Source organism: Orycteropus afer, unplaced genomic scaffold (genome assembly GCF_000298275.1).
Source record: "Orycteropus afer afer isolate SDZICR_OR568_19922 unplaced genomic scaffold, OryAfe1.0 scaffold00121, whole genome shotgun sequence".
NCBI lineage: Eukaryota > Metazoa > Chordata > Mammalia > Tubulidentata > Orycteropodidae > Orycteropus > Orycteropus afer.
The window spans coordinates 9,259,056-9,272,076 of NW_006921708.1; positions in this window are offsets into that span (position 1 = coordinate 9,259,056).

A 13,021-nucleotide genomic window follows, 5' to 3' on the forward strand; every position below is an offset into this window, starting at 1 on the left:
GTTAGCAGTCAAGTGCCTTAGGCACTATGCTACCAGAGCTCCTGACCTTGAATATATCCATCCTGAATTTAGAGACAAACTAAAGAATAGATTTGATGCATTGAACACCAACAACTGAAAACTGCAAGAATTGTGGGAGGACATCAAGAACATCATCCATGAAGAAATCAAAAGGTCATCAAAAAGTCAGGAAAGGAGGAAAAGACCAAAATGGATGTCATAAGAGACTCTGAAACTGGCCCTTGAAGGAAGAGTAGCTAAAGTAAATGAAACAAATGACAAGGTAAAAGAGCTGAATAGAAGATTTTAAAGAACAGCTCAAGAAGACAAAGTCAATTTTTATAATGGAATGAACAAAGGCATGGAGTTGGAAAGCCACAAGGGAAGAACATGCTCGTCAGTTCTGAAGCTGAAAGAATTGAAGAAAAATTTAAGCCTCAAGGTGCAATATTGAGTGATTTTATGGGTAATATATTGAATGATGCAGGACACATCAAGAGAAGATGGAAGGAATCACAAAATCATTATATGAAAAAGAATTGGTTGATGTTCATCCATTTCAGGAGGTGGCATATTATCAAGAACCAATGGTATTGAAGGGAGAAGTTGAAGCTTCCCTGAAGGAAGTGATGAAAAACAAGTCTCCAGGAATTGATGGAATATCCATTGAGATGTTTCAATAAATGGATGCACCACTGGAGGCACTCACTCAGCTATGCCAAGAGATTTGGAAGACAAATACCTGGCCAACTTCTGGGAAGAGATTCATATTTGTACCCATTCCAAAGAAAGGTGATCCCACAGATTGTGGATATTATCAAACAATATCATTAATACCACATGCAAATAAAATCTTACTGAAGATAATTCAAAAATAGTATATTGACAGAGAACTTCCAGAAATGCAAGCTGGATTCAGAAGAGGACATGGGATGATGGATATTATTGCTGATGTCAAATGGATCTTGGCCAAAACAAAGAATATCAGAAGATGTTTACCTGTGTTTTACCGACTATGCAAAAGCATTTGATTGTGTGCAACATAACAAATTGTGAATAACATTGAAAAGAATGGGAATTCCAGAACCCTTAATTGTAATCATGAGTAACCTGTGCATAGATGAGGAGGCTGTAGTTCGAAAAGAACAAGGAGACACTGCATGGTTTAAAATCAGGAAGGGAGTGCATCAGGGTTGTAACCTTTCACCATACTTATTCAATCTGTGTGCTAAGCAAATAATCTGAGAAGCTAAACTATATGAAGAAGAACATGGCATCAGGATTGGAGGAAGATTCATTAACAACCTGTGATATGCAAACAACACAACTTTGCTTGCTGGGAATGAGAATGACTTGAAGCATTTATTGATGGATATTGAAGACTGCTATGAGTCGGGGCCGACTCGACGGCACATAACAACAACAACAACAACATTGAAGACTGCAGTCTTCAGTATGGATTATACCTCAATATATAGAAAACAAAATCCTCAAAACTGGACCAATAAGCCATATCACAATAAATGGAGAAAAGATTGAAGTTGTCAAAGACTTCATATTACTTGTTTCTATAATCAACACCAATGGCAGTAATAGGCAAGAGTCAGATGATGTACAGCATTGGGAAAATCTGCTACAAAAGACATCTTTCAAGTACTGAAGAACAAAGGTCTCTCCTTGAAGACTAAGGTGTGCCTGACGTGAGCCATGGTCTTTTCAATCATCTCGTATGCACATGAGATCTGGACCATGAACAAGGAAGACTGAAGAAAAGTTGATGTTTTTGAGTTGTGGTGTTGGTGAAGGATGTTGAAAGTACCATGGACTGCTAAAAGAATGAACAAATCTGTCCTGGAGGAAGTGCAGCTGGAATGCTCCTTGGAAGCAAGAATGGCCAGACTTCATCTCACCTACATTGACAATGTTGTAAGAAGGGACCATTTCCTGGAGAAGGATATCATGCTTTGTAAAGTGGAGGGCCAATGGAAAAGGTGAAGGCCCTCAACAAATGGATTGACACAGTGGCTACTATGATGGGCTCATGTACAGCAAAGGCACGGGCTGGCACGGGCTGGCACAGGACCGGGCAGTGTTTTATTCTGCTGTACATAGGGTCACTATGGCTTGAAGACAATTTGAAGGCACCTAAGAACAACAACAAAAACAACAAAGCATTTTTTAGAAAAGCACATGTGGCCATCCTTGGATCCCACACTAGCAATGGCTACTTTATATGATTATGTGTCACTTTCATTTGCCACAATTCACACACCTCAAATGATGTAGCTTGTGTATTTATATCCTCCTCCTTCATCAATGTAAACTTCCAGACTGGTTCTTGAGAATTGATAAAATTCTGATTTATATCTTCTCACATTCATTTCTGTACATTGTTCATGTATTTTCATCACAGGTCAAATTATTATTTTTGTTGTTAATTGCTATTGAATTTGCACATGGATAAACTCTGAGACATCTTCATGGTCACTGGTATATTGGAGACACTGTTGTGGCCACTTCACATATGTTATCTTCTTGATTTATTTATGAAGTTTTATGTCATTATCAGAAAACATTGAGATAGGAATTAATACCAAGAGTTTATACATGAAAAACCTGAAGCTCTGTGTAGTTAATGAACCCACAGTTAGACACTAAGTAAATGAAATGGCCAAGTGAGATTTGACCCTAGCTAGCCTTTCAAGGTTAAAAATCACATACTCTTTGTACTCCTTCCTACCCAGTTGTCAGGGATGCAACTGTATGCTGGTTTGCTTGCATCATTTCTGATTAAGGGATCTAAATCACAAGATCAGAAGCTGTCAAGCAGCCCCAGATTGATTTTCTTGCTACTAGAGCATAAAAATATGTTTTCTATTTCCCATATAGATTTTTCAGTGAAACTATGGTGATAATAAGTTAATGGCATATTCTGACTATCAGGGATGACTCAGGTGGTGCACAGATTCTGAGTGCAGTATATATGATCTTCCAAAATTGCAAATTTGCTTTCCTTTTGGTTTGAGATTTCATCACTCAATGTCATTATAATCCCCTGATAGGAAAACCACAGGAATAGTAACAAGACAAGAGAAAATTAAGATTTTGAGAATCTTATAAACTTTATAAACGTCCAACCAAATAGAAAAGGAAAGATCATATATATGTTTGGAGTGGTATCTTCACAAATTAGGATAAAATGGGGTTGAAAGATTTGAAAAGTCCTTTTGCTCATAGACATTCTATAGCTCCAACAATTCCACTGGAGGTTGGGAGATAGGAAAAGTTTTATCTGGCCTGATATATTTCCAAGGGGGTGTTCAGTGAAATTCCAGAGCCTATGGAAGGAACTGATTTTTCCTCTCTTCAGGTTTCTATGTCAGTTTTAAATTTAGGAATTTTCTAAAACATTTCTATATTCTTGGAAGTTCTAGCAGCTTCTGCCCAAACATTTGCCATTTGGGAAAGTGATAAAGAGGAGGGATCTGCCATTCCCTTCAGCCATCCCTCATTTCTTCCTCCACAAAGGGGATGCTGAAGTAAAGTTCACTTTGTATGTATGAACTCCTCTCTGACTTAATCCCCCTCCAGCACTATGGTTCTAAAGAACATTCCTCTGGTTATCTCTAGTCTATATAAGCACAACTAAGGCAGTTCTGGTGGTGCAGTGCCTAAGGCATTTGACTGCTAACCAGAAGACTGGTGGTTCAAATCCACCAACCACTCCTCAGAAGGAAGGTTGGGCAATCTACTTCCATAGTGATACTGCCTCAGAAACCCAGAAACCCAAGGAGGGGTCTCTATGATTTAGATCTGACTCCATGGCAGTGGGTTTTTAAGGCAGTTCAATACCATTCATCTGTCAGTTTGTCATACCGAGGTGGCTTGCATGTTGCTGTGAGCCTGGAAGCTATGCCACCAGTATTTCAAATTCCAGCAGGGCCACCAATGGTGGATAGGTTTCAGCAGAGCTTACAGACTAAGACTTTCAGAAGAAGGAAGGGGTCATCCACTTCTCAAAGAACTGGCCAGTGAAAACATTACGAACAGCAGTAAAACATTGTCTGATATATTACTGGAAAAAATTTATGAATAGCCTTGAAATATTGTCTGATATAGTGACAGAAGATGATCCCCTCAGGTCAGATGGGACTCAAAATATGACTGGGGAAGAGCTGCCTCCTCAAAATATAGTTGACCTCTCTGGTTCCATTTGCTGATGAGGCATGACTCAAAATGGGAAGAAACAGCTGCAAACATCCATTAATAATCACAACATGGAATGTACGAAGTAAAAATCTAGAAAAATTGGAAGTTGTCAAAATTGAAATAGAATGCATAAAAATTGATATCCTAGGCATAAATGGGGTGAAATAGACTGGTTGGAGCCATTCTGAATCAACAACCATATGATCTACCATGCTAGGAATGATAATTTGAAGAGGAATAGCATGGCATTCATCATCACAATAATGTTTTAAGATCTATCCTGCCAGTGATTGGATAATATCCATACACCTACAAGGAAGACCAGTTAATATTAATACTATTCAAATTTATGCACCAACCTGAAAAGCCAAAGACAAGGAAATTGAAGTTTTTTTCCAATTTTTGCAGTCTGAAATTGACCAATTATGCAATCAATATGTATTGATTTATGCTGGTGATTGGAATGTGAAAATTGAAAACAAAGAAGAAATACCAGTAGTTGGAAAATATAGCCTTGGTGATAGAAATGACACCAGAGATCACATGGTAGAATTGGGAAGGACCAACATCTTATTCATAAAAAATATCTTCTTTTCAACAACATAAATGGCAGCTATCTAAGTGGACTTCACCAGAAGGAATACACCAGATAGATTACATCAGTGGAAAGAGGAGATGAAGAAGCTCAATATCTTCAGCCAAAATAAGGCCAGGAACTGACTGTGGAACAGAACATCAGTTGTTCATATGAAAGTTCAAGTTGAAATGAAGACAAATATGACTTTGATTATATCCCACTTGAATTTAGAGACCACCTTGAGAATAGGTGCATTTAACACCAATGATTGAAAACAAGACTAACTGTGGGATGACATGGAGAACGTTATAGAATGAAGAAAGCAAAAAGTCATTAAAAAGACAGGAAAGGAAGAAAAGAACAAAGTGGATGTCAGTGGATGTCAAATTTTCAAACAATATTGTGAATATCACATGCAAGTAAAATGTCAGAAACTTGCTCTTGAATGGACTGTAGCTAGAGCAAATGAAATAAATGACAATATAAGAGCTGAACTGAAGATTTCAAAGAGAAACTCAAGAAGAATCAGTCAATTATTATAAGGAAATGTGCAAAGACCTGAAGTTAGAAAACCAAAAGGGAAGAACACTCTTGGCATTTTGCAAGCTTAAAGAAATGAAGGTAAAATTCAAGCCTTCAGCTGCAATATTGAAGGATTCTATGAGCAAAATATTAAATGGTACAGGAAATATCAAAAGAAGATGAAAGGAATGTACAGTCACTATATAAAAAAATAATTGGTTGATGTAATCAATTTAGGAGGTGGAATATGATTAAGAACCAATGGTACTGAAGGAAGAAGCCCAAAGCTGTGCTGAAGAAACTGGCAAAAAACAAGAATCTAGGAATTGATGGACTACCCATTGAGTTGTTTCAACAAATGGGTACTGCTCTGCATGCACTTACTCCTCTATGCAAAGACATTCAAAAGACAGCTAGTTGGCCAACTGACTGGAAGAGATCCATATTTGTACCCATTCCAAAGAAATGTGATCCAACAGAATGTAGAAATTTTCAAACAATATTGTGAATATCACATGCAAGTAAAATTTTGCTGAAGATAATTCTAAAATGAGTGCAGCAGTATATTCACCAGGAACATCCAGAACTACAAGCTGGCTTCAGAAGAGGATGTGGAACAAGGGATGTCATTGCTAATGTCATCAGATGGATCTTGGCTGAAAGCAAAGAATACCAGAAAGATGTTTACCTGTGTTTTATTGACTATGCAGAAACATTCAATTATGTAGATCATAATAAATTATGGATAACATTGAGAAGAATGAGAATTCCAAAACACTTAATTGTGCTCATGAAGAACCCGTACATAGATTAAGATGTCATTCAAACAGATCTAGGGGATACTGTATGGCTTAAAATCAGGAAGGGAGTGCATCGGGATTGTATCCTTTCACCGTACTTACTCCTTACTCAATCTATATGCTGAGCAAGTAATCTGAGACACTGGACTGTGTAAAGGAACTCTGGTGGTATTGTGGATAAGACATTTGGTTGTTACCAGATCAGTGGTTCAAACCCACTAGCTGCTCTGTGGCCTAGGGAACCTAGAGGGGTTTGCTATGAGTTGAAATGAAGTCAATGACACTGAAGTTTTTTTTTTTTTTGATCATATGAAGAAGAATGCAGCATCAGGATTAGAAGAAAACTCATTAACAACCTGTGATATTGTGATATGCTGACAACACAAGGTTTCTTGCTGAAAGTGAAGATGACTTAAAGCATTTGCTGATGAAAATTAAAGATTATAGTCTGCAGTTTGTATTACATCTCAGCATAAAGGAAATGAAAATCCTCACAACTGGACCATTAAACAGCATCACAATAAATGGAGAAAAGATTGAACTTGTCAAAGATTTCATATTACTTGGTTCCATGATCAACACCAGTTAAAGTAGCAGTCAAGAAATCAAACGTTTTATTGCACTGGGAAAAACTGTTGCAAAAGACCTTTTTAAAGTGCTGAAGTGCAAAGATATCTCTTTGAAAACTAAGGTACACCAGACCCAAGCCATGGCATTTTCAATCACCTCATATGTGTGTGAAAGCTGGACAATGAACACAGAAGACCAAAGAAGAGTTGATGCTTTTGAGTAGTGGTGTTGGCAAAGAATAATGAAAGTATTGTGGACTTCCAGAAGAACAAATAAATTTGTCCTGGAAAAAGTGCAGCTAGAATGCACCTTGGAAGTGAGAAAGTCCAGACTTTTTCTCACCCACTTTGGTCATGTTTTCAGAAGGGACCATTCCCTTGAGAGGATATTATGTTTGGTAAAGTGGAGGGTCAGAGAAAAATGGGAAGGCCCTCAATGAGATGCATTGATGCAGTGGCTTCAACAATGGGCTCAGGTATAGCAAGGATTATGAGACTTGCACAGTACCAGGCAGTCTTTCATTCTGTCATACACAGGATTTTTATGAGTCAGAGCTGACTTGAGGACACCTAGCATAGTGCCTAAGGCACTTGACTGCTAACAAGAAGGCTGGCGGTTCAAACCCATGAGCCACTCCTCAGAAGGAAGGTTGGGCAATCTACTTCCATAGTGATACTGCCTTGGCAACCCAAGGAGGGATCACTATGAGTCGGGGCCGACTCGATGGCACACAACAACAAGAACAACAACAAAAACCAGAAGGCAGTTCATGGTCTGTAGGCAAACTGAAAGGAAGAAGTAGAACTCTATTTTGGCCTCAATCTTAAGTATCATTTTCCAGTCCAGTTTCATCATTGGTAACATTGATAATTTTATTCCCGTGTATCGTCTCTTACTTGATGCAGCACCTGAAGTAAGAGCAAACGTTTCAGTGTTTCAACACAATTTCTGCTTGAAGTTACATTAGGGAAAGCAAGATACTGTAGAAGGGCAGGGGATGCAAGCCTTCTGAGAAGCCACCTTAGTCGAGAACCAGGCTTGTCCAGGGCAACCAGAGCTTATCAGGCCCTTGACACTGATGTCCTTTGAAAAAATCAGGGACTGATACTGAATAATGTGAATGTGTTAATGGGCAGTGAGAAATAAAACTTTTAATTATACCACTCTCTGTGTTAGACTGGGTTCTCTAGAGAAGCAAATCCAGTCAAGCTTATATATACATATGTGGTTGTTGTTGTTGTTATGTGCCGTCGAGTCAAACCCGACTCATAGAGACCCCTCCTTGGGTTTCTGAGGCAGTATCACTACGGAAGAAGGATTGCCCAACCTTCCTTCCGAGGAGTGGCCGGTGGGTTTGAACCGCCAGCCGTCTGGTTAGCAGGCAAGTGTCTTAGCCACTATGCTACCAGAGCTCCCATACATACATATAGAGAAAGAGAAATTTATCTTAAGAAAATGGCTCACACACTTATAGAAGCTGGCAAGTCCCAAGTTCTTGGATCAAACATCAAGCTGGATGCTTTTCCCAACTCACACAGCTTCAGATACTGTGGAGCTTAAGGTTGGAAGGCAGTGCCTAAGGCACTTGACTGCTAACCAGAAGGCTTGCAGTTCAAATCTACCAGCCACTCCTGGGAAGGAAGTTTGCACAATCTACTTCCATAGTGATACTGCCTCGGAAACCCAAAGAGGGGTCATTATGAATCGAGGCCGACTCGATGGCCCATAATAACAACAACATACTGGCTGTTGACGCCAACAAATGATGAATCCAAGACCTTGAGGTCGAATGGTGGATTGTTCACTCACGGACAGTTGTAGAAAGCACAACAGGATCCCGATACACAGAAAAGTTTCTCTTTACCCAGGATGTCCATAAATATATTGGAAGCAGGCCACACCCCTAGGGAAACTACTTTTCAATGGATTTGCTGCTCAAAACATATACATCTGATCCCATCATGCCAATAACACACATCACAATTGCTTAAACCACACAGAATTGTGATCCATCCAAGTTGACACGCAGCTCCAGCTATCACACACTATCTTAGCCACAGGTTTTTCTCCTTTGAGAGCATGTAAATGACCTTCTAACTGAAATCAGAGCTGGCTACATGTGCCTGGACTAAGAGCACAGAGAATGCATTGGATGATCCCAATGACCCATGTTAGTAAAGTTGGCAGCCTGCCACAGACTCCCCAGTAGAATGAATTTTCTCCACCTGGCAATGGTGGTGATAAATAGCAAAGATATTGGTGGGTGCTCCCCCATCATCCAGAGCTCATACAGCTGACTGCTTTCCTGGTCTCTCTCTCTCTCTATGCACTGGAGTAAGGGTATAAGTTCTAGAGAAAGACAGGACCTGAGTTTGAATCCTGATCAGCTACTTAACCTGTATTTGGTTCTTTGGATATGAGCCTCATATGAACCTCAATTTCCTCCTCTTAAAAGTAGAGATGATAATTATACCTATGGACTTGGTGGAGTGGTCAAATGAGAGTTACGCATATGAAGCACAGTGTCTGGATTATCATAAATGATAAGCACTAAAGCACTGAGCCTCTTAGGCAGAGCCTTGGGAAATGTTAAGGGAAATGTTAAGCCACAGCAAGAGCTCCAGTGTAGATGTTGTTTCAAAAAAGTTTCTTAAGGGTGATGTGGAAAGACAATTAAATCTCCCCTTGTGAGGCAGGAATAATTACCCTACGTTCTTACAGAGTTTTTAGCCAAATTTTCCATCATTAGGTAGAAAAAGATCAGTGCCATTTTACCAACAGGATCTATCCTGGAGAAGAGTAAGGTCAAACGACAGGCGTTGCAGTTAGATGGGGTAAAAATCTCGATACTTCACTTAATGAATGTCCATGGCTCCTCAGGCTTAGAGAAAATCATAGTAACTATTTTATAGGATTTATAAGGATATCTTTTGTGATGATAACTATAAGATGCTTAGCACAACTGCCCAGCATGCAATTAGTGTTTACCAACTCAGTCACCTTCATACCTGCAGCAGCTACAGTGGCCACCGTAACTACATTGAATAAACCGTAAACTCATCTCCTGACCACTCTTTTATCTCCTCCTCCCCAGGCACCTTGATTGGCCTGGAGCAGGGCGTACACACTAGAGATCTGGAGCCACAGATATCCTGAATATGACTTGACACTGGGAGGCTGGGAAGAGTAAGAGGATGAGGATCAGACTTGACAGTTCATCTTTAAAAAGATCAGCTTCTAATTTGAAAGAAATAAAAATAGTTTGAAAACCCAGAGTAGTAGGTTATTTTCCACCATCCTGGAGCTCTATTCAGCTGGTATGTGCTGAGGCAGTGCAATGACCTTGGAGAGCGCTAATTTGGTGCTCTCTTGCTGTTAACTGCTGTGAATAATTAATCTGTCTACAGTGGGGCCTCTTTTTCATAAGGGTGAAATGGATTATTCTAAATACAAAGTTCACGCTTTGCTATGTATATTATGGATTAATTCAGAGTGACAAGAAAACAAATAATGACATAAAGCAAAATGGTAATTTACTTCTTTAAATGGGTTGGTTAGCTCAATAACAAAGTTTGTTATGGTATTATTATAGCTGTAGTCTATTCATTGTGGTAAACTCATTATGTATATTTATTAGGATCACTCATCACAGGATGACCATCTATTTCAAAAGCTTAATTAAATACAAATTAAGTTTTACTTGCATGTTATTTTAAATGGTGATTTCATTTCTTTAACATGCTAAGATTTTACTTGTCTTTAATTTCTGCCACATTATCATTATATCTGTGGTGTGTGCTATGGTTTTCAAAATAATTCTCATGTTAAACTTTTCCTTTGGCTCTCAAATGAGACAAATGAGACTCAGGGATTTTCTGAAATTTTCTGAAGTTCTGTGGCCAATATGTGGCAGAACCAAGATGGGAGCGCTCAGAATTGTTGAGTGTTATGCATATGAATGAGGAGAGAAGAGAATGGGAGTAGTGAGTAAAGGAGATCATCTGAAAACAGAACAAAGGTTTACTAGTGCTCCAGGTATTTAGTTTTCAAAACATTCCATGGTAACTCATTTATGTCAGTGTAGAATGGAGCTCCACAGGATATTCAATGTCTGTGGCTTTTCAGAAGTAAATCGCAGGTCTTTCTTCAAAGCACCTTTGGGTGAAGTCAATAGTTAACTCTTTGGTTAGAAGCCAAATGTATTAACTGTTAGCATCAAACAGGAACTCCAGTCTACTCTGCTCATTTTTACTATAATTCTTCTTTACTTTCCACTCACAAGTTTCTTGACCTTAGAACACATCTTTTAACAGGGATAATAAACATTTGCATTTTTCCTTTTACTTGACATAATTTTGAGGTACAATTTCTCATCAAATCCTCTTAAGTTTCCTCATAAAAACCAAATGCACTGCTACCAAGTCAAATCCAACTCATAGCGACCGCTTCTTGGGTTTCCAAGGCGGTATCACTATGGAAGTAAATTGCTCAAACTTCCTTCCAAGGAGTGGCTGATGAATTTGAACCACCAGCCTTCTGGTTAGCAGTCAAATGCCTTAAACCTCATATCCAAGCATTTATTATCCTTCATGGTGAACAGAGATGAAGAAAGTTATCCTAGGTCACATCTATAGATGGTAGGTGGCAGAGCAGAGACAGACGCCTGCCTACATCCCCCAATTCTTAACAGGCTTACCATGTTTGGAGGTCAATGAAATGAGAGTGGCAAAACTATAACAAAGCTATGCTCCCTTTACCTGTTCCCTGACAAATGCTTGCAGTGTTTCTGATTTTAAAAGACCATTCAAAACTTAATAATTTAAAAATTTCTAGTAAAGAGCAATCTTTTAAGATGTAGCTTGTTAGAATGAACTGCATTGTAAACTGTGCCTTTATATATGTATATATATATATATATATATATAACCTGCTTTCTACTCATCCTTTATTCCTGATATGTTGCCAAAGACCAAATTATAATTTGTGTTTTCAGACAATGGCTGGATATATCCTTTACCAAAGGAGACATTGTTGCTGTTAGGTGCCATCAAATCAGTTTCAACTCAGAGTGACTTTAGGTACAACAGAATGAAACACTACACTGTCCTATGCTGTCCTCACAATCGTTGCTATGCTTGAGCCTATCATCACAGCCACTTGGACAATCTGTCTAGTTGAGAATCTTCCCCTTTTTTGCTAACCCTCTAATTTATCAAGCATGATATCCTTTACCAGGGACGGGTTCCTCCTGATAACATAACCAAAGTATGAGACACAAAGCCGTTCTCACTTCTAATGAACATTCTACCTGTACTTCTTCCAAGATAGATGTATTACTTCTTTTTGTTTTTCCATGATACATTCATATTCTTTGTTAACACCACAACTCAAATGTGTCAATTCTTCTGCAATGTTCTTTATTCATTGTTTAGCTCTCACATGCATATTTAAAAAAAAAAAAAAAACTCGCTGCCATCAAGTCGATTCAACTCATAGCAACCCCTCCTTTGGTTTCCCAAAAGATATCTCTACAGAAGTGGATTGCCCAATCTTACTTCTGAGGAGTGGCTGGTGGGTTTGAATCACCAGTCTCCTGGTTAGGAGTCAAATGCCTTAGAGACTATGTCACCAGAACTCCTCACATGCCATGCATATGTTGTTGTTGTTGTTGTTATGTGCCGTTGAGTCAAACCTGACTCATAGTGACCCCTCCTCAGGTTGCCAAGGCAGTATCACTACAGAAGTAGATTGCCCAACCTTCCTTCTGAGGAGTGGCTGGTGGATTTGAACTACCAGCCTTTTGGTTAGCAGTCAAGTGCCTTAGGCAAATACCATGGCTTGGGTCAGGCATACCTTAGTCTTCAAAGTGACATCTTTGCTCTTTAACTTAAAAGTGGTCTTTTGCAACATGTTGTTTGGTTTCTGGACTGCTGTTTACATGGATATTGATGGTGGGTACAAGTAAAATGAAATCTCTGACAACCTTATGCTTTCTCCATTTATCATGATGTGGCCTATTTGTCCAGTTGTAAGGACTTTTATTTTCTATATGTTGAGATGTAATCCACACTGAAGGCGTTATTCCTTAAACTTCATCAGTAAATATTTTAGGTCTTCAGCAAAGTTGCATCGTCTACATACTGCAAGGATGTTAATGAGTCTTCCTCTACTCCTGATACTGTATTCTTCCTCATATACTCCAGTTTCTCATATTATTTGTTGTTGTTGTTAAGTGCCCTCGAGTCGCTTCTGACTCATAGTGACCCCATGCACAGCAGAACGAAACACTGCCCAATCCCACGCCAGCCCCACAATCCCTGCTATACTTGAGCCCATCATCGCA